Genomic DNA, 26484 nt, shown 5'->3' with positions numbered 1-26484 from the left:
TTGCATCTCCTTACACCGTGTCACACTGTTTCCTGTCTTGTGATTCTGCACTGACATATTTGGCTAACTTCTGCTGACTACATGTACCATGATGCTTGTCTCTTGTATGTTGGTGACAGTACAGTGCTGGTGTTTGCCTATGCATTGTGTCTCATGGGGAGGTGTCTGGTAGGGTGTGTCATGATGCGCATGCTTCTTACCTGTAGCTGTGGCTCTCGCAGAGCTGTCCAGGGTCCCGATTCCTACAATGCTCTCCCTCTCGATGGTGCTGGAGACAATTTCCTCCAGCTCGGTGAGGGGTGGCGCCGGGTTCTTGCCTCCTCCGGTGAGACCAGCCTGCTTTTGAAGGTCAGCCAGCTTCCTCTTCGTGAGGCTGCGGAGGTCGTAAAACCTTTTCTTAAGTTCCTCAATGGACCTGGGGGTGACACCAGCAGCATTGACCTTCTGGGCGATGTCGGCCCACATTCTCCTCTTGGTGCTGTCTGGCACGTTGAGGGGCAGCTTGCCAAAGAGCTGGCGGTGCACCCTCACCACCTCCTCAACCAGCACCTGAAGTTCGGTGGTGGTGAACTTGGGCTTCCTCTTTTGGGAGGACTTCTGGCTTCCTGCCTGATCTTCCATTTTCTGCTGTTCAGTCTGCAACCTCCTTCTCCCACTGCTGCTAACTGTGTGTTGGGCTCAGGCAGGCTTTCCAGAAACTTCTAGAAACTTCTTAATTAGCTGCACCTGCCAGGGTTGCCACTCCCTGTTTGGGTGGGGGAGGGGGAGCCACCTCATTGGCTGAATCGCCTATTGCCGAATCGCCTTTTACCGAATCGGTAAAATCCGATTCGGTAAAATCCGAATCGGTATTATCCGATTCGGTAAAAGCCGAATCGGTTCATTCAATGCATTCCTATGGGCTTTTTCGCCATGGGTCTATGATTGCCGATTCGGATTTTACCGATTCGGCTTTTGCCGAATCGGTATTCGCCGAATCGGGAATATCCGATTCGGTGGTAGCCGAATCGGTGTTTTCCGATTCGTTGTTGGCCGATTCGGTAATTTCCGATTCGGCCCGAGCAGAATCGGAACGTACCGAATCTCATTACCGATGCCGGCCGATTCGGTATTCATTCGGGATTTTTTTCCTACATCTCGTTTTCCGATTTCAGAATACCGATTCGGCCCGCCTCGGTATTTTGAAATCGGAAAATCGCGTTTACCTACATCGGGCCCTTAGTTCGGTACAGCGGTAATGGCACCGCAATTGGAACAGGCTGAGTGCTAGAATAGTGCGGACCGCCCTTATGGTGGTCGAGCCTGTCCCCGGGGGAAAAGAGGAGGGGGGAGCACTCCCACCGCCCCCATTTTTCATTCAGTAGGCCAGTTACGGCGGGGCGTGAACCGGAAGCACTTTAGTACTTCCGGTTCGCACGGACACGGACACAGATCAGCGGGGCCAGACCAGTTTAGACGATCCAGTGCCCGCCCTGTTAAAAGGGGGTGTGGGGAGCAGAACATTCTCTTGTTCTTACGCTCCCCACAGGTACAGCACCTGGGCCACCAGCGGCCCGTAATTTCTTTTGCCCACCCACCATCCTCTAAGGCAGGTAATTTGAATGCGTTGGTCAGGAATATATTTTGATGTTTCCCTAAAAAAGTTTTATTACAGGTATCTCGGGTGATAGCATTAGTGTAAGCTTGATGAATAGGTACTGGTTAATGATGTCTGTCAGTAATCTGTTTACTATTTTCATTTACATTTTATTGCAGGTGTCTCAGGAGATCGAAGTAATGTAAATTTGATATGTTGGCTTTGTTCTTTTTACTTCATTACAGGTATCCCAGGAGATAGTCAATGTGAATGCGATGTTTTGGTGAGTTTATAATAAAAGTGTCAATATGTGTAAACTTGTATAGAACAGGATCGGTTAGTACAGAGTTATCTAATTGAAGTATGTAATGTTGAATAAATGTCAGTAGATGTTATTTAATATCAGGTAAAAATGTTGTATTTAGTGATGTGTCTCTGGTCAGGCGGTAAGGTCATGATTGGTAAGCATAGTTTTCTGTCCTTAGCGGTCAAACATGTAACTCCAGGGGCAGTGACAGCCGGTAGGTAGGCTGTCGGGGTGCAGGGGCCGGGGGAGTCTTTCTTCCCAGTGGGCCCATTGTCACCCCCGCATGCGAATGCGCATCAGAGCGCAAGTATAAAGAGTTTCTGCTGCCCCCGTTATGGAGTTTAAGGCGCAGGGGGTAGGGGGGGCACGGTGGAAAGTATCTGTTGGATAAGCTGTACCCCCTGCGCAAGCCGACTCCGGCGTAGTAATTTCTCTTAGTTTGCTGGGATCAGGAGGCTGCCAGTCATTGACCTTGTCGTAGGCTCTAGAGGGGACACACAGAAAGTGTAGTGTATATATGCATTGTTAGATTTACAGTAGGAGTGTCATGTGTATTAGATTTAAGGTTAGCCATGTGACATCATCGGCCTAACAATGTATCTGGCCTTTCTGCGTAATTGTAATAATGTTAATAAATAATGTTTTAATTTTTTTTAATAAATACGGCCTGGGGAGGATTACTCCCCCCTAATCCTAAAATTCCAAAATTGGTGTGGTCTCAATACTTGACTTGAAGGAGGGAGGGAGATCCCATCCGGGCAGAGGCTGGCCATATGAGTACCGGAGTGGTTTTTGTTTCTCCTTTGCATTTTTGCTTCTTTACTTTCACTAATTACATTGGGATTTGTCCAGCACAGTCTTGTGGCAAAAGTACAGTGACTGTGTGCTGGATCTCATTTTGCTCCTTGCTCACTACCAATTCCGTGGTGTCGGATTGCGGGGATAGACACATTTTAGTTCTCTCTGGCTGTGTTTATTTTCACAGCACTTGTGCAGTGCGACTTGGAGTGTTCTTACTGTGAATCTCGAACAGTAGGAAAGGCTTCACAGCATACCTAACTTTGAGGCTAGCTACTTCTTCCCAGGTGGAATCAATTACTTTGGTAAACCATCCAGTGGTGCAATGCTGTTACACAGGTTTACCAAAGAGTAGCTGCAGGGCTCCTGGTGAGTGTATGCATGGATTAACATTCTAGAACACATGTGTGTATTGAAGTGTGGTCCTTCTCCTACCTGTTTGTTTTCTTTTACACTGCAGTGCCAAAACTTAGAAGGGTGTCTATAAGAAGGGGATGATTCTTTAAGGAGACAGGGGTTTGAATCAAAACTTGTAATACAAAAAAGGAGATACCCCTGACACCATAAATCACACAATTGATTTTCAAACAGAAGCCTTTTTAATTGACTCTGTGTTTATCAAAAACTATTTTTCGTCTTATTTTATGTATATTTTCATTAGTAATGCACACTTGTTATTCAATTTCTGTATAATACATCTACAATATTTACACCTTATTCATCATACTGTACATATATTTACATTAGTTCATCAGAGCAAAGAATCAACAAATATGTTAACTCAAACAAAAAATTACTTCACATGCAATTTGTAAGGTTATACATCTTCTTGGTTAATATTTGCTTACACTGTTTCAACCAGAAAAGTCCTACTTTTTTAATCTTGTCAAGATTGACTCCTTACTTGATCAAGGTAGCATATAAGTCAAATGGTCCTATTAACATTCTAATCACCGCTTTGGAGTTTATATTAATAGTAAATGTAACTGGGAATCAGTCTTTTGTTCACCAGAAAGGTTGTTCACATTCACTTGTGATTGTATACACATTTAAAGTCTCGCCGACGCGTTTCGACCTTATTGGTGTTGGACCTTCATTGTCACGTTTTATTAAGGTCTTCCTCAGGGCTGTGTTTTTATATGATGTAGGACAACTTTGTATCCGCCTTCTTGTTGTTGGGGGGCGGGTTTCTCAATTGTCACCCCTCTTTGGTGATGTGCATGGTGGAGTTGTGTGTCCGGTATTTCAATTTAATTTCAATGGCTTTTGGCGTGACGGTATGCTGCTCGGTTTCTGTCTTTTGAGCTTATTTCTGCATCGTGGCTCTTATTCTCCACTTCACTGCTCTCCCATGGCTCTCCGTCTTCTGTCCTTCCGCTCGTGTTACCGGCACTGGCTGTCTCCTTTCCGATCCTGGATCGGAAAGGAGACAGCCATGGAGATGGGAGAGCAGTGAAGTGGAGAATAAGAGCCACGATGCAGAAATAAGCTCAAAAGACAGAAACCGAGCAGCATACCGTCACGCCAAAAGCCATTGAAATTAAATTGAAATACCGGACACACAACTCCACCATGCACATCACCAAAGAGGGGTGACAATTGAGAAACCCGCCCCCCAACAACAAGAAGGCGGATACAAAGTTGTCCTACATCATATAAAAACACAGCCCTGAGGAAGACCTTAATAAAACGTGACAATGAAGGTCCAACACCAATAAGGTCGAAACGCGTCGGCGAGACTTTAAATGTGTATACAATCACAAGTGAATGTGAACAACCTTTCTGGTGAACAAAAGACTGATTCCCAGTTACATTTACTATTAATATAAACTCCAAAGCGGTGATTAGAATGTTAATAGGACCATTTGACTTATATGCTACCTTGATCAAGTAAGGAGTCAATCTTGACAAGATTAAAAAAGTAGGACTTTTCTGGTTGAAACAGTGTAAGCAAATATTAACCAAGAAGATGTATAACCTTACAAATTGCATGTGAAGTAATTTTTTGTTTGAGTTAACATATTTGTTGATTCTTTGCTCTGATGAACTAATGTAAATATATGTACAGTATGATGAATAAGGTGTAAATATTGTAGATGTATTATACAGAAATTGAATAACAAGTGTGCATTACTAATGAAAATATACATAAAATAAGACGAAAAATAGTTTTTGATAAACACAGAGTCAATTAAAAAGGCTTCTGTTTGAAAATCAATTGTGTGATTTATGGTGTCAGGGGTATCTCCTTTTTTGTATTAAAACTTAGAAGGGTGCCATTCAGACTCCTAGACCAGACCAGTGAGGTACGAGGGCAACTGCAGCACTGTTTGTTATTTTATCCCTTTCCCTTTTCCCCAGGGCACAACCTCCCGCAGCAGTGTTATCTTCCTCTGGTGGGGGTTGCGTTCCGGAGAATTGGGGGAATTTTCAACTACCGTCGTCTCCACTGGTCATGGTGAAAAGGTTAGTGGCGTTGTTTGTTTCTTGTGCTGGTGACAACCTGACACCAACTAACTATACCATGCCTCAAACCTGTGGGGTTTTTCAATGAACTTCTAAGGTTTTGTAAATGCTAATTTCGAAGTATAACGTGCCTGAAACCTATGATTTTTTCAGTGAATTTCAAAGGTTTTTTAAATGCTAATTTCTAATTATACTGTTCATTTAACCTATAGTTTTTTCCGACACCCAAGAAGGACACAATACCCACTGCCACAACCCTCAGGACCTGCCCCCCCCGTTCCACCCCTCTCCCTACTACTATGAAGGAAGACAGTGCAGACCAGGACAGCGAACCCTCCAAAACGGCATGGTCCCTCAGCCATAATAATAGCTCAATGTTGGGAAATGTGGCAATAGCTTCTTCGGTAAATTTGCATTTTTGTTTTAAAAGTTCTAACTTGAAGACCTATTTTTTTGTGAATTTCAAAGGTTATTTAAATACAAATTTCTAATTATAAAGTAAAAAAAACCTATGTTTTTCTCAGTAATTTTGAAAAACAAGAAGTTATATTTTTTGACTTTAATATCCTAAAAACAGTTTTTGTAATTTTTGTATTTATTATTTAAGCTATCTAATGTCTTATTGTTTTTAAAATATTGAACAACTACATACAGTATGAAAGGGAGCCCATCCCAGAGCTACATCTGAAGCCCAACACATGTCATAGACCTACTGATCAAGCAGCTCCAACACCCAAGAACACCACAACACCCACCACCACCCCCAGGACCCCCCCTCTACCACCGAGTCAGCGCAGAACAAAACTGTGAACTTTCCGAAAACAGCATGGCCCCTCAGCCACACAATAGGTGAATATTGGGACAGGTGTGAACAAACTATATGTGAAGGAAGCAATTCACTCATGAATAACAATGCACACAATGCACAGTGTAGCGGTGATGTGCTGGACACATCTCACTATCCACAACACACACCTCTCCATGTGCACAAATACTACTGGTGCTTGTAGTGTTGTGGAAAGTGGAACCAACTATGTTACGTCAAACAATAGGGAAGATCTCATGTAGCTGTGTCGTTCCCCCCATGTAAGCATAAGCGTAACCGGAGTGGGCTGGTCCGACGTACGCCACTTCAGCGTAGGAGTGTGAATAAATAGGCTGGAGCTCTGGGCGTGGTTTACTTGTGGGAAGGCCAAAGCGTCAGCCCATGGCTGCGCCCCTCACCCTGCCACAAGTTTGCCGTTGTGACCACCAGCCTCCTCAGCCGATTGCTAGCTTCCGCCACACAGGCCCCCAGCAGCACAGCACCGCAGACTTATGTCAGTACAAACTACTGCCTTGGATATACACTGCAGACAGCAAGGCTCACAATTGAGTTCCAATTGCACATGACACAGTCCAGTAGGCAACAGACATTTTTCAAGTCAACAGCACGTGGCTGTGGGCCCTTCCTCACCGCTGCCTCCAGCCTACACTGTCGTGAGTAGGGCTCACAATACAGATCGAGTCGCGATTACAAATGACCCAGTCCAGTAGGCAACAAACATTGTTACCAGTGCGGCCTGCCTGGACGATGCATCTGAGTTTCACATGTGTTGTAATGACAAGTTGTTCTTGTCTCTTTAAGAACAACTTGTCTTCCCCGTGCGCCTGTCCTCGGGCACTGTTTTCATTTAATGGCCACTCCATATTCTGACGTTCTCGTCTGCCCTGCTCAAGCTGTTTACTCGGGCAGTTACGATGAGAGCTTCAGAATGAGCGGGTGTGGGTTGTTTCTTCTCCCACGCTCATTGTTTCAATAAACACTTTTAAAGTGCAACGCTTTCTGGATTCTCTTACTTTTAACATTTGGCGATGGTCTCTGGTCTTCAAACAACCCACTGACTGTCTCAGACGTTTTTGGAGCCATTTTTCTAAGTTGACACAGCTGTCTCCTGCTCTTCTCTGGATCTCCCACTGTAAGCTGTGCCTCAGTCGACGTTTAACGGACCCCTGGTTTCAGGCTGTGCCTCATTTGACGTCAAGACGCATCATACATGCTCAGGAGGGGTTCCTTGAAGATTTTGGGCAATTTGCATGCCCCGCTCTTCTACATTTACTGGCAAAGTTGGTTGCCTAGCAACCTGAGTCTACATTGCCGTTTTTTCAATAAAATGCACTGTTTCTTCAACTTTCTTCTATTCGGAAGGTTTATTACAGGCTAATAAGCATTGCCTGCACTTCGGTGACAGGCACACCTTTTATTTTAATATTTCTTTTCTGGAATTGCCTGCTCATTCTGTGACAGGCTCACTATTCTGCATCGAATCCTGTGTTCAAAATACTTTTAAATCTGCCTGCATATCCTCAATTCTTTTAAACCTGTCTGCACATCCAGTGACAGTGCCAGACATACTTTCAATTGAACTTTCTTGAACAATTCTATTTGGCAGTTTTTACACTTATTAATTTCCATCCCAATGGCTTTTAACAATAATGTACTTATTGTACCTCATTTTCTTGCTGCTCCAGGGAAACCAGCCATACTTTGGAAACATTGTCTCAATCAGAATTATCTTGTTGCTAATGACGCAATTGAAAATGATGCCAAAAGAAAGTTTGCGTTACTGTAGGGCCATTTAGGGTTTGAAGGAGAGAAAGTCTTTAATAATTTACTGCAGATTGCGCCTTCACCAGGTGCACAAGAAGGATGGAACGTTTATTCAGAAGGATTAGCTAGACTTACCAGAAAATTTGCGGAAGAATCTAGTGTTCTTTTAGAATGTTTTAACTTTATGAAAAGAAAGCAAAGTGTAGATGAGTTTGTGGAGGACTTCATTTCTGCTTTAAGACATTTAGCTTCAACTTGCAATTTTGGTGCTGTGTTAGATACTTGTTTAAGAGATCAGTTTGTTTACAGCTGTTCATCAAAAAAAATACAGGAAAGATTATTGGGATGTAGGGATCCCACATTAAGTGAAACAATAGAAATTGCCAAAAGCATAGAGAGATTGTTGATTTCCTCTAAAGCTATGTCTAATGATTTCATTTTTAGCAGCACTTAAGTTTCACTCATCTCAGACGAAGTGCATCATATATCCACAATTGATGCGAGGCGTAAACAAAGTAGAGTGCCATTTAAAAAACGTAACACATTCTGTTACAGGTGTGGTTCTCGGAATCATTTGGGCAATAGTCCTAATTGTCCTGCTTCTTTCAAGCGATGCACCAAATGTGGTAAGATGGGGCATTTCTTGGCAGTTTGTAAAAGCACTAGAAACACTGTCAGAATTAGCTCAATTGACGCCACTCCTGATACGTGTGCACGTGATTTAGCTAAAGTAGTAATTACAGTTTCTGATGATAACCCTGATCAGATCAGTATCAAATGCCCATTCTGTCAAGCTATGGTGGCTCATGTCCCCATAGAAATGATGGCGGACTCAGGTATACCTATTACCATTATCGCTGATTGGCTATTTGCAGGGAAGTGGAAAGAGAGACAATTGTCTATAACAGATATTCACCCAAAAGCTTTTGGCTATCAGAACATTATTATGTTAGGGTATTTCATTGATGTTCTGTCCTGTTTGGGCAGACAGATCACAACCAGGATCTATGTGGACATTAAGGGAAAGAATATAATGGGAAACAACCTTTACAACGCAACTTTTACAACGCACTACCATTACAACAAAACTTTTACAACGCAACATCCATTACAACGCATGACACTACAACGCATACCACTACAACGCATGTCATTACAACGCAGTCATTACAACGCTTACCCTACTGTTGCACCCCCTGAAGTTAGAATAGTAATTTTTACCCCTACACTATCCAACACTTACCCTACTGTTGCACTCCCCTGGAGTTAGAATAGTAATTTTTACCCCTACACTATCCAATACTTACCATACATGCAATGTAATGGTATGTGTTGTAATGGTAGTATGCATTGTAATGGAATGCGTTGTAAAGGTAGTTTTAAAAAATGTGTTGTATTGGCATGCGTTGTAATGGAATGCGTTGTAATGGATGTTGCGTTGTAAAAAATGCGTGTAATGGTATGCGTTGTAAAAGTAACGTCATACATCTGAATATAATAGGCTGGAAAGATTTAGCAAGAAGGAGCATTATTCTAATTCCAGGTGCAGAGAATCCTATTGTTCTAGCCGAACATTCGATTAATTTCATTGAAAGTGATGTGGCAATGAATGTACTTAATGTGGTTAACAAATTTCAAAATAGTTTTTCAGAAAAAATTGATAACATTGGTCAATTTGAACATTTGATTAAGCTTAAAGAAAATGCCTGTCCAGTTGTCCACAAAGTGAGGTCGGTTCCACTTAATGTCAGACATGATCTCAAACTTTTACTGGAAAAACTTTGCAAAGAAGGTGTCATTAAATCAACAGACTCCTCTGAATGGATCAGTCCGGTCGTTATAGTTAAAAAAATAGACAGGTGAGATTCACCTCTGTGTAGACTTATGCACCCTTAATAAGAATATAATTATTGACTGTCACCCTTTGCCCAAAGTTCAAGACCTTTTAGACCCTTTAGCCAATTTGGGGAACGTCTTTTCTTTGTTGGATTTTGATAAACACATTTTTGTGTTTATTGATTGACAAAATGAAGAACATACACCAGTCTAACAGGCCAACACCGTAAAATTCCAGGACTTAGAAAAGGAAAGCAGAACCACAAGATTTACAGGCAATAGCAAAAAACACATAGGAGTATAAAGTTGGGCATTCCTTTCATGGCTACTCCAACTCCCCCAACCATTCGCCCAAACCCTATGGAATTTCCTAGGACACCCAGGAGCCTCGTACATGATCTTTCTTTGTTGGATCTTAGATCTGCGTGCCATCAGATACCACTTGCTGCAGAGAGTTAAAACCTCACTACTTTCATAACACCATTTGGTGTGTTCAAGTTTTTGAGAATGCCATTTGGTCTTGCCTCTGCAGCAAGTGTGTCCCAGAAATTTATGAACACCATTCTTAAAGACATATCGGGGGTGCAAGCTTTCCAAATGATGTCCTTATCTTTGCAGAGTGTGCTAGAGAACACAATCCTATTCTGGAAAGAGTGTTATCTGTTTTTGAGAAAGTGGGAATTACACTCAGAAAAGAAAACTGTAAATTTATGGTGGATCAATTAGACTATCTTGGTCATTGCATTTCAAATCAAGGTATCAGTCCTAAGATGTCCCTTATCTCTGCAATCAAAGATAATACTCCTCCCACAAACAAAGACACTCTTCGTTCTTTTCTTGGTTTGTGCGAGTATTATTCTCGCTTCATTCATGGGTACGCTTTAATTGTTCAGCCTTTAAGGGACCTATTACGTAAGGGCAAACTTTTGTTTGGTCTGATGCGGTACAGATATAATTTTCAGAGATCAAAGCTTTAATCACATCTGCTCCCATTTTGTCCAATTCACTGCTGGTCAATTGAGTTGCTTAACAGTTGATTGGGCCTTGTGCTGTCCTGTCGCAATGTATTGGGAGTAATGAACATACCATTGCTTATGCCTCACTTTCCCTATTGCCCTCAGAAGCAAATTACAGTACCATTGAAAAAAAAGCCTCTTATTTACATGCTTAGTGTAAACGGCACTGGGAAAGCCTCGCCCAGACTTGTGCACATTCTTTCTAGATTGCAGGAATATAATTTTTCTATTCAATACTTACCTGCCAGCAGAAATAGTCGTGCTGATTGCCTTTCCAGACTGCCCATCAAAGATTCTTCTCTGCCTGAAACAGATGAAGTAGAGTGTGTTGTGGCTCTCATTGAGGATTCTCTTGATGGGAACTCTTCCTTTTCCAGAGAGTCATGGTTATCTGCACTTGGTAAGGATGTTCTCCTTCAGTAAGTTATTACCCACATCAAGCAAGGTTGGCCTCATAAGATGAATCTTTCTCCTGGTGTTAAACCTTTTGCACAAGTTTCAAATGATTTATCAGTTGTCAATGACTTTTTATTTCGTAATGACTCATTAATTCCTCCCACTAATTTTAGGGAATTGTTCTTCAAAAAGAGTCATGGGTCACATGGGGGTTTCCGCTACCATTCGTAATCTAAAACAGTTTTACTGGTGGCCTGGTCTTGATTCTCAAGTTAAGACATGGATTTCTGATTGCAGCACATGTTTAATTTCCGATAAGCCTTGGAAATTATCTGAACCCAATCTACACATGGCTCCCATACCGGATTCTCCCTGGGACAAAGTGGTCCTTGACTTGGCGGGCCTTTTGATCTACTTCCCAGCAACAAAAGGCAGCTTTTAGTTTTGATTGATTACATGACTTAGTGGGTGTACTTTGATTTTGTTTCATCACCTGATACTAATGCTGTTATTATATTTTTGAAAGTTGTTTTCGAAATTAAAGGTCCACCCAGAGAACTGGTGACTGACAATGGCATACAATTTAAATCTCACCAGATTTTGAAGTTTGTTCAAGATTTGGGAATTAAACATCTTACTGTTGCGTTATATTCCCCTTCTTCCAATGGCCTGGTAGAGCGAATCAACAGATTTTTGAAGGAGGGATTCAAACTGCTCTGTGTGGTGGTTTTCAAGTGGAAGAATTTTTAAAACACAAATTGTGGGCTTACCATACAACTCCTCACAGCACCACCGGTGTTTCTCCTTTTAGATTATTGCGTAACAGACTTGCCAGTTCACATTTATGTCGTGCTTGGGTGAAAGATTTAACTGTTCCTTCTTCCAGTTCCCCAGGTAGATTAGAAAGAATAAAAGATAGTGTCAAGCAAAAACAGGCAGCCATTTCAATGTATCATAAAAATTTAAAGAACACCAACAATGTCTTATTTACTGTTGGCGATTGGGTTTTAATTAAAAAACGCAATAGGATCAAAAAAGGAGAATCCAAGTTCACCCTACCTGTCAGAGTTGTCAGTTTTTTAAAAGGGGCAGTTTTGTTAAAGGGTAGAGGGTGGTGGAACAGGAGGAACCTTGTGAGAATCACAGCTGATCTAGCTTTAAAAATTACATTTGCGAAGAAAAGAGGTCTTTGTATGTCTGTGTTTTTGTGTGAAAACTCTGGTATAGATTTCTGCTTTGAAAATCCTGTTTCTTCTTCATCGGCTTCTGATGTTCATTTCAATGAAGGTGTTTCCAACAATGATGTTCCTCATGTTGCTTCTCCAACTATTGAATCCAGAGAAAGTAGCTCTTCCAAGTTGCACTCATTACCTGAGGATTGTTTGGTTCCTGTCACTTCTCATAGATTGCCTTGCAATGTTTTACTTCTTCAGAGATATAAAGATTATTATTTGATGTGATATTTTGGATCTACACGATGTTCCGATTTATGTATTTATTTATATTGTATATTTAGTGATTTACATTATGTTAACTATATATTGTATAGTTACAACATGTTTTTCTTTTTTTCAAAACAAAGGGGGTGATGTTGTAATAACAAGTTGTTCTTGTCTCTTTAAGAACAACTTGTCTTCCCCGTGCACCTGTCCTCGGGCGCTGTTTTCATTTAATGGCCACTCCACAATCTGACGTTCTCATCTCCCCTGCTCAAACTGTTTACTTGGGCAGTTACGACCAAAGCATCAGAATGAGCGGTTGTGGGTTGTTTCTTCTCCCACGCTCGTTGTTTCAATAAACACTTTTAACGTGCAACTGGATTCTCTTACTTTTAACAAAAGGGTTAGTGTCACCCGAATCTGATGTGGCCGTCAGGGGCCTACTACCACGTGGCGCGGACTTAAGTTGCACAGGATGAGGACCACCCGAAGCTGATGTGGCTGTCAGGGGCCTACTACCACGTGGGCGGAGTTGAGTTGCACAGGGTTAGTGCCACCCAAAGCTGATGTGGCCATCGGGGGCCTACCACCACGTGGTGCGGACTAGAGTGGCACAGGGTTAGTGGCACCCTAAGTTGTATGGCCGTCAGCGGCCTACCACCAAGTGGCGTTGACTTGCGTTGCACAGGGTTGCCGGCACCAGAAGCTGATGTGGCCTCCGCCATTGATGACTCAGGACTCAGTGACATGGCTGAGATCTACTGGGCCATGGAATGGGTCCACATAATGTGCATCAAGCCATGGTGGCGGGACCGGGCCCTTGAGCTTTCACGGGCATGTGGAGTGCCCACTGGTAGACATTTCGGTGGCAGAAGGTAATTATTTGGTAATGGATGTGCAGGGGTGGCAGTGTCTCTCTCTCTCTCTCTCTCTCTCTCTCTCTCTCCCTCTCTCTCTCTCTCTCTCTCTCTCTCTCTCTCTCTGTCTCTCTCACTTCCTTCTCTTCACTTTTCTCCCTTTCCCACTACTTTCCTTTCCTTCCCTCTCTTTTTCTCTCAGGAGTCTTCTGCCATGTTGTTTTGTGTTGAGCTAATTAAATTTAGTTTACCCTCTATATAGACGTTAACGGAAAAATAAATTTTGAAAAAAAAAAATAATTTCAATAAAGTTTCTGGTAGTTACTTAAGTGCTGTGTGACTTTTTCTCATTCTCATTACTGTTATTTTGTGGTGTCCACCATGGTGTTAGATTTTGGGGCAGTTATCGCGGGAATACTGGTGATGTCTGCAGTTTGCACCAGCATCTGAATAGTGTGTTAGATTTATCTCAACTTTAGTTGCATTAAAGTGCTGATAATGAGATGCAGAGTAGGCGTTCCTGTGCAAAAAGACATGAGGTGCAACTTTGCGATTTGTTCAACGCCCCTCGAACCCGCATCTGAGCAAGTGTGTCCGTGTGGTCATTGTGTTAGCATTATGGGCACGGGCCCTGCAACATCACAGTGTGCTGTCTTCAGCGGACGTTACCATGTCACCTCAGCGTTGGCAGTTAGCCTCGACATGTAGCTATGCATGCATCCTCTAGCATGCACAAGCAGCGTGAGCTGGTCCGGTGTACACAGGTTAACGCAGGGGTGTGCCTATCCGGGAAGCGAAATGGGGTGTCTCGGACATGTCGGTGTGCAGGAAGTGCGGTAAGTGTGTCTCTGTGTTCTGGTGTGGCCACCACAAGGGCCGCAGCAGTTGATGTTGTTAAGTGGCATGCACCACCTCCAAACAACAGTGTCACAGTGTGGTTGGAATGCCGCAGGACATGCATGAATAAATAGCAAAATACACAAGATGATGGACGTAATGTGGCACAATGGCAAACATTCACCCCGAGTCACGGATCTGGGTTTAATCCATCGTTATTTTGCTCACCAAGGTACCCCAGTTCAGACATGGCCATATATCAGTCTTGACCCTGTGCCTCATGGGAACAGTGCAACCCGAATTGCCAAGCCTTGTCTTCCCTGGACCGGAATCAAGCATCCTAGGACCGGTTTCTGGCTATCAGCTGTCTTCAGCCAGGATAGCTTGACTCCAGTGGCTTAGTGAGTACGGGACCCACGTCTGGGCATACCCTTCCCACATAGGGTGAACAGCAAAATACACAAGATGATGGACAGAATGTGGCACAATGGCAAAACATTCACCCCCAGTCACAGATCTGGGTTTAATCCATCGTTATTTTGCTCACCAAGCCATCCCAGTTCAGACATGGCCATATGCAAATCAGTCTTGACCCTGTGCTTCATGGGAACAGCCCAACCCGAATTGCCAAGCCATGTCTTCCCTGGACTGGAATCAAGCATCCTAGGACCGGTTTCTGGCTATCAGCCGTCTTCAGCCAGGACATGCTGTATGAATACAGCTAGAGAAATTACTGTAGGGATAAAAGGTTCCTTGTCTGAGCTATCTTGAGCTAGCACATCTGCTGCTCGGAGAAGGAACTTGCAAGGGGCCAGACCCCCCTGACAGATACAATAATATTTATTTATTTATTTATTTATTTCTGAGTTTGTATAGCGCCTGGTTACACTATCAGTGTGTCCCCGCGCTGTCAGAAGAGCTAGTTGCTCCGTCAGTCAGACAAGACGGGCTATTCTTTAGGAAAGAGGAATGTTTTAAGTTTCCTGCGGAAGATGAGCTCCGATGTTTCCACTCTTAAGCTCAGGGGGAGAGAGTTCCATTTATGTGCCGCCAAAGAACGAAAGGATCTTCCCCCCATTCTGGCTCTCTTGTGTCTGGGGACAGCGAGGAGGCCTGCTCCTAATGAGCGGAGTTGTCGGGTAGGCGTATAGGGGCAGAGAAGGTTCCGAAGGAAGGCCGGGCCCTTGCCATGTACGATCCTGTGACCAATACATAGGACCTTGAAGTCGATCCTTTCATTGATCGGAAGCCAATGTAGTGTTTGTAGAGATTTATTAGAGGCGGCTCTTCTGGGCAGCCGGAGGACCAGGCGGGCGGCAGCATTCTGGATTGTCTGCAGTCGACGCCGACTAGTGGCGTTGGCGCCTAGATACAAGGCATTGCCGTAGTCCAGTCTCGAAGTGACAAGAGCGTGGACCAGGGTCTTCCTTGAGGATTCTGGGAGCAGGTCCAGAGTCTTACGGAGTTTCCGTAGAATCGAAAAGCACGTACCAGCTACCCGTCTGGTGTGGTAGTCATAATTAAGCTTTGAGTCCACCCATTTGCATCCGTCTCCCACACTACGCACTGCCCGATTTGAGAACAACAAGTACGCATCCCACACTCAAAAGTCCTTGGTCGTAGTTAGCGTTCGTGAAATGGCCTTTACACGTACTCCCACCACACCCCTGCCCTGCACCCATTGCACAAAGACCTGGCTCATTGCACCAAGCTGTGCCATTTCATCCACTAGACTAGCACATGGCAAGCCAGTGCAGCTACAAGCAGAGCCACTCACACAATGGAAGGGCATCCCGAACACATGGTCGACTTCATTCATGTCCACCTATTCCTTGCACGTCTGCTGCATGTCCTGGGTGCACTGCCTTTGGCAGTACTGCGGATCACTTACCGGCTGAGCTTCGGCATTGCGGACGTTACCTGCGTTCAACCTGTATTGCAATGTCGCGCGTGCCTATCCGAGTGGTGCATGGACGTGTGGGTAGCTCACATGGATTACGACAGGTGTGTGCGCCCCTGTTGGCCCACGACCAGGAGTGTCATGGTGATGCCCGTTTATGGCATGCATGGATTCTTGACATGCATGTTGGGAACTGGGCCTGGGAGATTGCATGTGTCGTAATATGCTGTGAGCAAATTCAGCCACTTCCCGATTCTGCTTTGGTGCACATTGGGTACAGTGGTTGGAGTCAGCACATCTGTCCCAGTCAGCTGATGGATTACGTCGACGACATGTTAAATATTGTGGCCAACCATCACTCATTAGAGATAGTGGCTTACGCAGCTGCACTCCCGTTTATGGACGAGTGACAAGGTACCTGCAACCACGACTCGATGTGCCACATTGCACGTGTCCCGCCACATCATTGCACGTTCTACATCTGGTCACATGTCCCAAGATGAAAGTGGACATGGCTGCATTGGCGTCGACTCATGTCCGAGGTGCAGACAACCAGTGCTGCTTGACACTGACTTGTGTGTTGGTGATGGACTACCCGAGGTGAACATGGACGTTTTCTTACGTTCCTTATTCAGGCATGCTGCTGCATTTGTCTGCATATCGTGGCACTACTCTTGGCCATACTGACACGCACTTTTTAAAATAAAGTTTCCACATTTTCACTTGTCTCTAAATGTGTTGTGTCTTCATTTCTATGCCAATGTGTGTGTCACGGACTCTCTGGCTGCCTGCCATACGTGAATTGCTACCCCATCCGGACTGTGGGTTTGTATTTATGCGTTCTCATGTTCCTGTTTCGTACTGACGCTTTTGGACGTTTATCCACTACAGGCGCATTTGTGTCCTATGTTCGATTGTGCGAGTGTTTGTGTTTGGGCAACATTGTGTTGGATGTTGGTGTACTCTGCTTCCTATGTGTGTGTGAGATGTCCCTTCATGTGAGCTGTTGTTCATCCTTCTCCCTTTCAGGCAGTGTGGTTTTCACTTATATGCTTGTTCAGTGGTGTGATGTTGGCCGGTGAGGTCACTTGTTCTCCTTGTTGGTGTGTTTCATTTTGGCAATGGTTTATCTGTGGTTATGCTGTACTTAATTGTGCATGTGTGCCATTGTGCCCATCTCCCCCATCCCCCCACTTCCTTTGTTCCTCTTCCTGGTGCTGTTGTGTCTGTAATTCTGTTGCTACACACATAATTACATGTAAATAACAATTTAGAATAGCTCCTTGATTCTTTTAGATTGCAAAACTTCTCTGTATTTTTTTAAAAATTTTTTCCATATGAACAGTTTTAAAAAATATTTAAGGACACATAGAAGTCAGAAGTGCAACATATTCTATCAACTCACTTTCTAGAACATTCTACAACCCATCTAGGTTAAAAGTTCATCCTTTTTTTAAACCTAACGATATTTGTTTGCAACATTTTCTCTAACATTTAACAGCATCTGCAGGTTAAAAGTTCACAATTGTTTTAAGTTCGAACAGTGCCTTCTAAATGCAAGTAGCAGGTGTGGTTGAGTTGAGCAAATTTTATCCTATGATATGTACTCCACTTTTAAACTGCTTTTTCTTAACCACTCACAAAGATGCTGGTCCACAAAACGAATGTGCACCCTACTTTTAAAAAACAATGCTTCTCATCTCCCAATCAGTTATCGTTTAGTATTGGAAACAAAAGTAGTTCCCCATCTTTAAACATATCTCTTATTCTACAAACGGACTGCATGAGCTACAGAAATCTTTCCGTACCTCCCAGCCATACCTTCAAAATGCTAGTGTGGATCGTAGGACATAGCTTTGTTTTCTGATGCAAAGGGTATGCTGAACGGAGTCGTATTGGCGTAGACCTAAGTTTACAAAATGTAAAAGTGGTTTGGACAGAGAGGATTGAAGTGGCACCAATTGTTGCCTTTGGTTAAAACCTGTTTCCATCTCCAACACCCTGACCTTATGATTGTGCACTGTGGTGGAAACGACCTTGGCACATTGACTGGGGTAGGTTTGGAAATGCTAATGAAGAACACCTTTAAACAATTGATGTTGCTTTTGCCTCAAACTGTCTATTCCAATATATGCCAAAGACAGAAGTGGAAATGGTCAAACCAATTTTGTCCTCAGATTGAAAAATCGAGGAAGGATGTCAACAAAGCTGTGTCTGCATACTTCAGAGACCATAGGGTGGAGTCGATCTACAACAACAACATACGTTTTGATATGGCTGATATCGACAGATGTGATGGAGTACAATTCACAGATCAGGCAAATCACGTTTTTCTGAATAACCTGAAGCTGTGCATCCGCACTTATATGTAGCTCCAACTAATAAACACAAGGGCTCTTTTTAGAGCCGCCTTATATTCCCAATAACGGTTCGCAGAGTGACAGCTGCGATTCGGCTAGCACAGGTAGACATGCGTGCTGTCGAGCAGGCTTGCAGAGGGAGAGCTGCGGGCCGTCGGCTCGGCTCGCACAGTGTGAGCTACGGGACTTTGGCTCGCAAACGTACACCAGTCTCCTGGCTTGCAGAGGGAGAGCTTGGTTCTAACTTGCAAAGGGACACGAACAAGCCAACAGCCCTGCTAGCAGAGACACACCTATCACCTAACGGACTGACTCGCACATGTGCAGCTAGGGACTCAATGGCTAGCAGACGCACAGCTGCAAGTCGACGGAATGGTACTGTTTTATGCTTTAGGGTAGTATAGTAGTGTTTGTGTACTGTAGGGGTTCATGCTGGACGTTGCGTTTTAGGGTTTAATGTAGTGCAGTGGTGTTTGGGTAGTGTAAGAATCATGCTGGAGGTAGTATTTTAGAATTTACAACAATGCACTAATGTTTGGGTAGTGTAAGGAGTCATGCTGGGAGTACTGTTTTGGGGTTTAGGGTAGTACAGTGGTGCTTTTGTAGTGTAGGGGGTCATGCTTGGAGTAGTGTTTAAGGATTTACGGCAGTACAGTGGTGTTTGGGTAGTGTAGGGGGTCATGCTGGGAGTAGTGTTTTAGGGTTTAAGGCAGTGCAGTGGTGTTTATGTAGTGTAAGGGTTCATGCTGGGAGTAGTGTTTTAGGGTTTAGGGTAGTGCAGTGGTGTTTGTGTAGTGTACAGGGTCATCCTTAGAGTAGTGTTTTAGTGTTTACGGTACTGCAGTGGTGTTTGTGTACTGTAGGGGGTCGTGCTGAGGTAGTCTTTTAGGGTTTAGGGTAGAACAGTGGTGTTTGGGTAGTGTAGGGGGTCACCCTGAAAGTAGGGTTTCAGGGTTTAGGTTAGTGGAGTAGTGTTTTTGTAGTGTACGGGGTGGTGCTGGGGAAAGTGTTTTAAAGTTTAGGGTAGTGCAGTGGTGTTTCTGAAATGTACAGGTCATGCTAGGGATAGTGTTTTAGGATTTAGGGTACTGCAGTGGTGTTTGCGTAGTGTAGGGGGTCCTGCTAGGGGTAGTGTTTTAGGGTTTACGACAATGCAGTGGTGTTTGGGTAGTGTAGGGGGTTGTGCTGGCTGTAGTATTTTAGGGTTTAGGGCAGTGCTGTAGTTGTTGTGTAGTGTAGGGGATCCTGCTGAGGGTAGTGTTTTAGAGTTTAAGAAAATGCAGTGGTGTTTCGGTAGTCTTTGGGTAGTGTTAGGGATCGTACCGACAGACTGACTCACAGAGCTCCGAGCCAATGGACGGGCTTCTAAAGGCATACCCTCGACCTGGTGATATGAGCAGAGTCATTGTGGCCTTGCACAGGTAAAACTGCGGACCCGATGGCTTCTACAAGGAGAGATGCGAGCTGATGGAGTAAATCACAAAATGGCTGCCAACACTTCCTGGTTTCAACCGTTCACAGCCAATGAGCTGCAAGCTGGGACTTGTAACCCCTAAGCCAATCACATGTCAGAATTCTCAAATATCGATATCTGTAAAATTTGATCTTTCTCAAAAACTACTGAACGGATATACAACATTTAAATAAAAGCTTGCTTTCTGGACCATCACCTTTCTCCCTGCCAAATGTGGCGTACTTTTGTTCAGCAGTTTCACCTGTAGTCGTCTGTAAAGTTTCGTATGGAAATTGCATGGAGAAAACACGTTTTAGTACCCTTTTTTTCTCAGCCCCTCCAACACCATTCACCCCCAAACTTTTAAAATAGGAGCTAATCGAAAAAAGAGAAACTTTTTGAATAATTTCATACAGATTAGTCAAACGCCGCCAAAGTTACAAGCGTATAAAATACTCTAGGAGGGGAGCCGCGCAACCCCCCTCCCAACATGAGTGAAACCCTGTGGCTACGCGAACCCTAGCAGACTCCCGCAACCCTTGGGAGCCCCTGCTGTTAATTTTTAAGAAATACCCCCGGAACCTAGCTCACCCAAGGACCTAATTAAAATAAAGCATGAGAACCTGCGACCCCAAACACAACATTTTTGCTGATTTTTTATTTTTCTTTAAAATGATTTTTTGGGCCCCGTGGGTCCTTCTCGGACCCTCTGAGCAGACCTAGCGGGTCAGGGTTTTTCTACCCTGCCCCCTTCTCTTGTTTTATACCTTTGTTTCTCCGTATTCAGGTGTCTCGCTTCTACCGAGCCACAAGATGGCTGCCAACACTTCCTGGTTTGGAGTGCTAGCAGCCAATCACAGTGAAGCTCGGGCACGCAACTTGGGTTCCGCCCAGATATCAAAACTTTTATTTTTCTAATTTCTCAGCAACTACTGAACGGATTTACACCATTTTTAAAAAAGTTGCTTTCTGACCCGAGCTCTACCTTTCTGCCTAATTCTGTTCAGTAGTTTCGGCTGTAGCTTTGCACAAAGTTTCCTATGGAAAATTATTTTTTCACTCTTATTTTTTGAATTTCTCAAAAACTACTGAACAGATTTACACCATTTAAAAAAAGGTCACTTTCTGAACCAAGCTCTACCTTTCTGCTAAATTTGGGTTAATTCCGTACAGCAGTTCGGGCTGGAGCTTGTTGCAAAATGTCCTATGAAAATGAACATGGAGAAAATGTGTTTTGGGACCCCCCTTTTTTCTCAGCCCCCACATGACGAATCACCCCTAAACTTTCAGGATAGGAGCTGACCTGGATAGACTTTTGTTTTGGAGAATTTCAGAAAGATTCGTCAAACGTCACCATATATATATATATATATATATATATATATATATATATATATATACCAGTCGCCAGTAGGTATGTATAGTTAGGACCTATTATCCATAGGAAAACTGCAACATTCTATTTGGAATAACTTTGGCTTCGATTGATGACTCTTCTTGAAATTTTCCAAACTTTTGGCCAGCTCAGTTCTGCTCCTTCCCTGGAAGTTTGGGGGTGATTGGTCAAGCGGGGGCCGAGAAAAAAGCGGGGGTCCCAAATCGTGTTTTCCCCATGCAATTTCCCATAGGACCTTTAGCCACGGTTACAGCCCGAACGGCTGAACAGAATTACACCAAATTTGGCAGAGAGTTAGTCCTCAGTTCCGACTTGTGCCTTTCACTTATCTGGTGTCAATCTGTTCAGTAGTTTCTTTGAAAATTACGGTTAAAGTCATTTATATATCTATGGGCCCATTGGGTCCGCAGATTGTGCAAAGATTGACCTTGTAGCATAAGCGCACCATCCCGATCACGCGCTCAATTCTAATTGGCTGTCAATCGGTTGTAAACATTCGAAACCAGGAACTGTTGGCAGCTATTTTGTGCCTCGTTAGAAGCGAGGCTGCGGAAGTCAGTGAAATATGTGTGCAAAACTTGAACAGGGGCAGGGTAGAAACACCCTGAACCACTAGGCCTGCTCAGGGGGTCTCATAAGGACCCTTAGGGTAAAAAAAGTAAGGAAATTTTTTTTTACAAAAAAGTTGCGGATGCGCATAGGATCCGCGTATTTCACTTTTGAAAAAAACGAAGCATGTATTTTTGAGATATATATTAAGCTTATGTGTATAGATGTTGGGTGGCTCTAAAAAGAGCCCTTGTGTTTATTGAGAGATTTTAGTACTTACAAGTAAGTACCGAAGCAGAGTCTAAAGTTCATGAGGAAGACTCTGTCCACTTCATCTGTAAAATGTACAGTATCTCTCCTATAGATGCCATGCATATTTATTTAATGTTTTTGTAGAGCGCGTAGTCACCCGTGAGTATCCCAGCGCTGTGCCTAGTAAGTCAAGAGGAGACAGCAGTGGATCCCGATGCTGTGCGACGGTGGGGATGACATTAGCACCCCCGTTATGACACATTGCACTCCTGTTGCCTACACACTGGACGCTAGCTGGGGGGACAGGTGAGGCTACCTTTACTGAACATACACATGGCTCAATGCTCCACACGGTGACGTCACTGGCTGACTGATATGGGATGAGATAGCTGTGGGACAGGGAGGATCAGTGGCACCCTCCATCCTTGATTGGCACTACACATGTATGTTAGGATACTGACGGCTCCCTATTCCTTATGTTCGTGATTGTGTAAGGAGTGTGCTCTACTCTGGATCTCCTCACAATGCAGATCACTGGGGAAAGTATCAATGACAAGCTTAAATGTGATGTACTAGCCCGTGTACAATTACTGCTGTTCTGCTGAATGTACCATAACTGTCATGCTTTATTGCAACGATGTTGCTGTACCTGTCATGTATCTTTGTTGACCGCAACTAATAAAGGTTTAAAAAAAAAAAAAAAGTCAAGAGGAGACAGAAAACGGGGAAATACAGAAAAATCTGGGGAAAAGAAGAGTTTTTAGCGATTTTCTGAAGTGAAGGAGGTTAGGTTCTGTTCTCAGTTTCAGAGGAAGCGCGTTCCAGTGCTTTGCTGTGTGCACAGAAAAGCGACGACCTCCTGCGCGGGCTTTTTTCACTCTGGGTACTACGATGAGGTTCTCGTGGTCTGATCGGAGTGCTCTGGTAGGTCTATAGGGGGTAATGCAATTTTTAAGGATTGGAGGGCCTTCGTTACGGAGGAGTTTATGTGCCAGGCAGAGGGCCTTGAATACCACCCTTTCTCTGACCGGAAGCCAGTGCAGTTTCTTCAAGGCAGGTTTTGCAGATGTTCTGGCCGGGGTGTCCGTGAGCAACCGGGCAGCGGCATTCTGGATTTTCTGTAGGGTGTGCAGGGTGGCTTCAGGGGCTCCCAGGTATATAGCGCTACTGTAGTCCAACCTGGACATAATCAAGCCTTGGATCAGCAGTTTCCGGGAGCTAAAAGGAAGCAGGGGGAGCACTTTCCTGCATGACCTGAGAAGGCCGAAACATATGCGAGCCGTTTTCTTTGCCTGCGTTCTAAAGGTAAGATCTTTTTCTAACCCTATTCCCAGGCTCTTGACCTCCGTCTTGGGGATAGGGGGGTCACCCAGACAGGCGGGCCAGATGTTGGGAGGTAGAGAGAGCCCTCTTTGTCCCAGGAGCAGAGTCTCGGTTTTTGACCCATTAAGCTTGAGTGCTGAGTCGTTCATCCATTGATGACAGTGTCGAAGGCCGCGCTGAGATCCAGGAGGATCACTGCCACTGATCCTCCTGTGTCAAGAATGTCTCTGGCCTTCTCCACTGCTGCCAGGGGGGCGGTGTCTGTGCCCTGCCCCGGACGGAAGCCTGTTTGGGAGTTCTTGAGCAGATGGTTAGTTTCTAGGAACAGTGACAGCTTTTTGTTCACTAGTTTCTCAGTGACCTTGCCAATCCATGGGAGGAGAGAGATGGGTCTGTAGTTTGCTAAGTCCTCGGGGTCTAAGGAAGGTTTTTTGAGAAGTCCTTTCACGACTGCCGCTTTCCAGCTGGGAGGGACTTCACCTTGGGACAAGGAGGTTTTGATGAGATCGGTAAGCGGGGGCACTATGGTGTGGGTGACTTTTTTAAGAAACTGTATGGGAACAGGGTCATTGGGGGAGCCACTCTTGATTGAGGCAAATGTGGCGGCTACTTCCTCCATGGTATCTGGGCCGAAGGAATCCAGGTGCGGAGCAGGTGGTTTCGGGGGGGGAATTTGTCCGCAGAGGAGAGTTACCCTTATCTCCTTCAATGAAGTCAGATTCGGAAGGGGGTAGAGAGGCGAGAATTTTTTTTATTTTTTCATCAAAGAAGGTTGCTAGTTTGTTACATTTGTCCTCCGCTGCATTGGAGTCCAAGTGTTTTACTGGGGGGTCGGGGACATGGAGAAGTTCCTTCAGGATAAGGAAGGTTTCCCTAGCAGAGCAGGAGGAACTTTTTATTTTTTCCTCATAAAATGCACTTTTGGCGTTACGGCGTGCTAGTTTGTATGCTCTTATGGATGTCCGGAATATGTCTTTTTTATTTGCAGACTTGTCCTTCCTCCAAATGCGTTCCGACTTTTTACATTCCTTCCGTAAGGCGTTCAGTTCAGGGGTGTACCATGGGGCAGGGTTAATCCTCTTAGCATGTTTGAGGGTGCTGGTACGGGGAATGAGGCTGTCTAGGGTTTGGGTAAGCCAATCATTGAATTCTATATCCGCAGTTTTGGAGTCCAGGGAGGGGGGGATGGATTCCCTTAGCTTAGCTTCCCAGTCTTCCGGTACAAGCTTATGCCAGCGTCTAATCAGGGTCCTAACTTTGGGTGGTTGACTCGGAGTCATTTTGAGATGCCAGTCCATGGGGATCAATAAGTGGTCTGTCCATGGAAAAGGAATGGGCGCCCGGGTTTTGAAATTTCGAATATTCGTGAAACGCAGATTGTTGTGGTATATGGACACCATTCTATAGTCTCGAAGAAAAGTAGCAACAGATTTATACACATTTTTCCTAGCTTTCTCAATCTGTGGACAAAATAGATAGGAGTATTTCCATTTCTGCCTTTGGCATATGTTAGAATAGACAAAGGGAGTTTGGAGGAAAAGTAAAATGAAAACAGAAAAGAAATGATCGGTTGTTTGACAACATTCTACACAGAAAACTAAGGTGTATGTTTCTGTTTTTTAAAAGCATGATTCTTATTGGTTAACAGAACGTGATTGAAAATAACATTACGTAGGAAAAGGTAGTATATTGAGAAGTCGAGCACACTTGCTGTTTTTTTTAGCAACATTGTGTGATGAACTTTTGCGTTCTTCGGGAGCCAGTATTGCTTTTTTGCATGGGTAAGTGCTAATTTGTATATGGAAATGCAATCTGCTTTGGATTTTGAAAAGGAGAACAGATTTCACTGCTCTGTCTTTCAAAATGCAAACTATGTTTGCTATGGGAGGACGGAAGTCGTGAGAGTCCCGCTCTGTCAAAGCAAACAGCAGTATACCGGGGGTAGTCACCCCAGGACACTGCAGGAGCCGGTCATAGTAGTTTCCAGGGCCCTCGAGGGCACCAGGCAGAGGGCCACGCAGCCTGCTTCCCATAATACACAAATTCCCAGGGGTGGTGATTCCTGGAGCTTGAGGGGGGTCGTTGAGGCCCACATACTTGTAATTTTGTAGGGGGGATTGGATGCGAAAGTGGTGCAAGGGGGTTGTAAATCTGGTACACAGTGTTTTGTTTTACTTTGCTTTCCTTTCTGTCATGTAGAGGATACAGGGTAAATATAACAGTTTCTGTACAGCCAGTAACTTTTAACCCTACCCCCAAACGGCTTTCTGCCTGTTACCATAGTAACAGTTCATGGAACACTTACGTGAGCACAGAGGTTAGAAGTTCACCACACTATGTTGCTAATGACGTTGTACTTTTAAAACTTTTGAATTGGAACTGTAAGTTGTAGCTATACACTTTGGTAAAGGTCTTGTGAAGAGTTAGCCTCAGAATTATACTTCAAATTATAAATATCATTTCTATTGTGGACTCCTACCCCCACAAAAAAAGACGTATGTACTTTTTTATTAACTTTTATTAAACCAATAAATAACTGGAAATATAACTAAATGATAACAATACAATAAATAACTAGAACCATAACTTTAGCAAAACAATATAACAACCAACATATAATATGGACTCTAATAGAAGTACTGTAGTTAATCTGCATAACAAAAAAGAAAATTAGTGTTTAAAATTAGATCGATGTGACTAAATGAGGTCAAACATTACAAGTCAAAGTAACACTTGACGATATTTACTAATTTTTTTTAATGTGTGCAGTGTACCTGATAGATTTCACTTATCTTATAGGCTAGCATTCAAACGGTGTTTGTATAGAAGTGCCTACTGCGTCATATTTATATTACAGATGAACAGGTCTTTAAAATGATTCAGAGATGAGACAGAATTAGGTGAGAGATGAAGTCATTATGCAGGACAATATTTTTTAGGGCTTATTTACAAAACTCTTGTGTCACTTTTTTGTTACTTTTCTCATGTTGAAAGTGACGCAAAAGTGGCGCAAGTGGTTTGTAAATAAGCTATTTTATTTCTAATGCATTTCATTGGAGGTATTGTATATCTAGGCCGCTCTGCTTACCTTGTGTAAACACTGTGGCCAACAGAGTTCACAACTTCAACTCCG

This window comes from Lissotriton vulgaris, chromosome 5, assembly GCF_964263255.1.
Source record: "Lissotriton vulgaris chromosome 5, aLisVul1.2, whole genome shotgun sequence".
NCBI classification, from domain to species: Eukaryota; Metazoa; Chordata; class Amphibia; order Caudata; family Salamandridae; genus Lissotriton; species Lissotriton vulgaris.
This window is presented reverse-complemented; position numbering follows the sequence as displayed.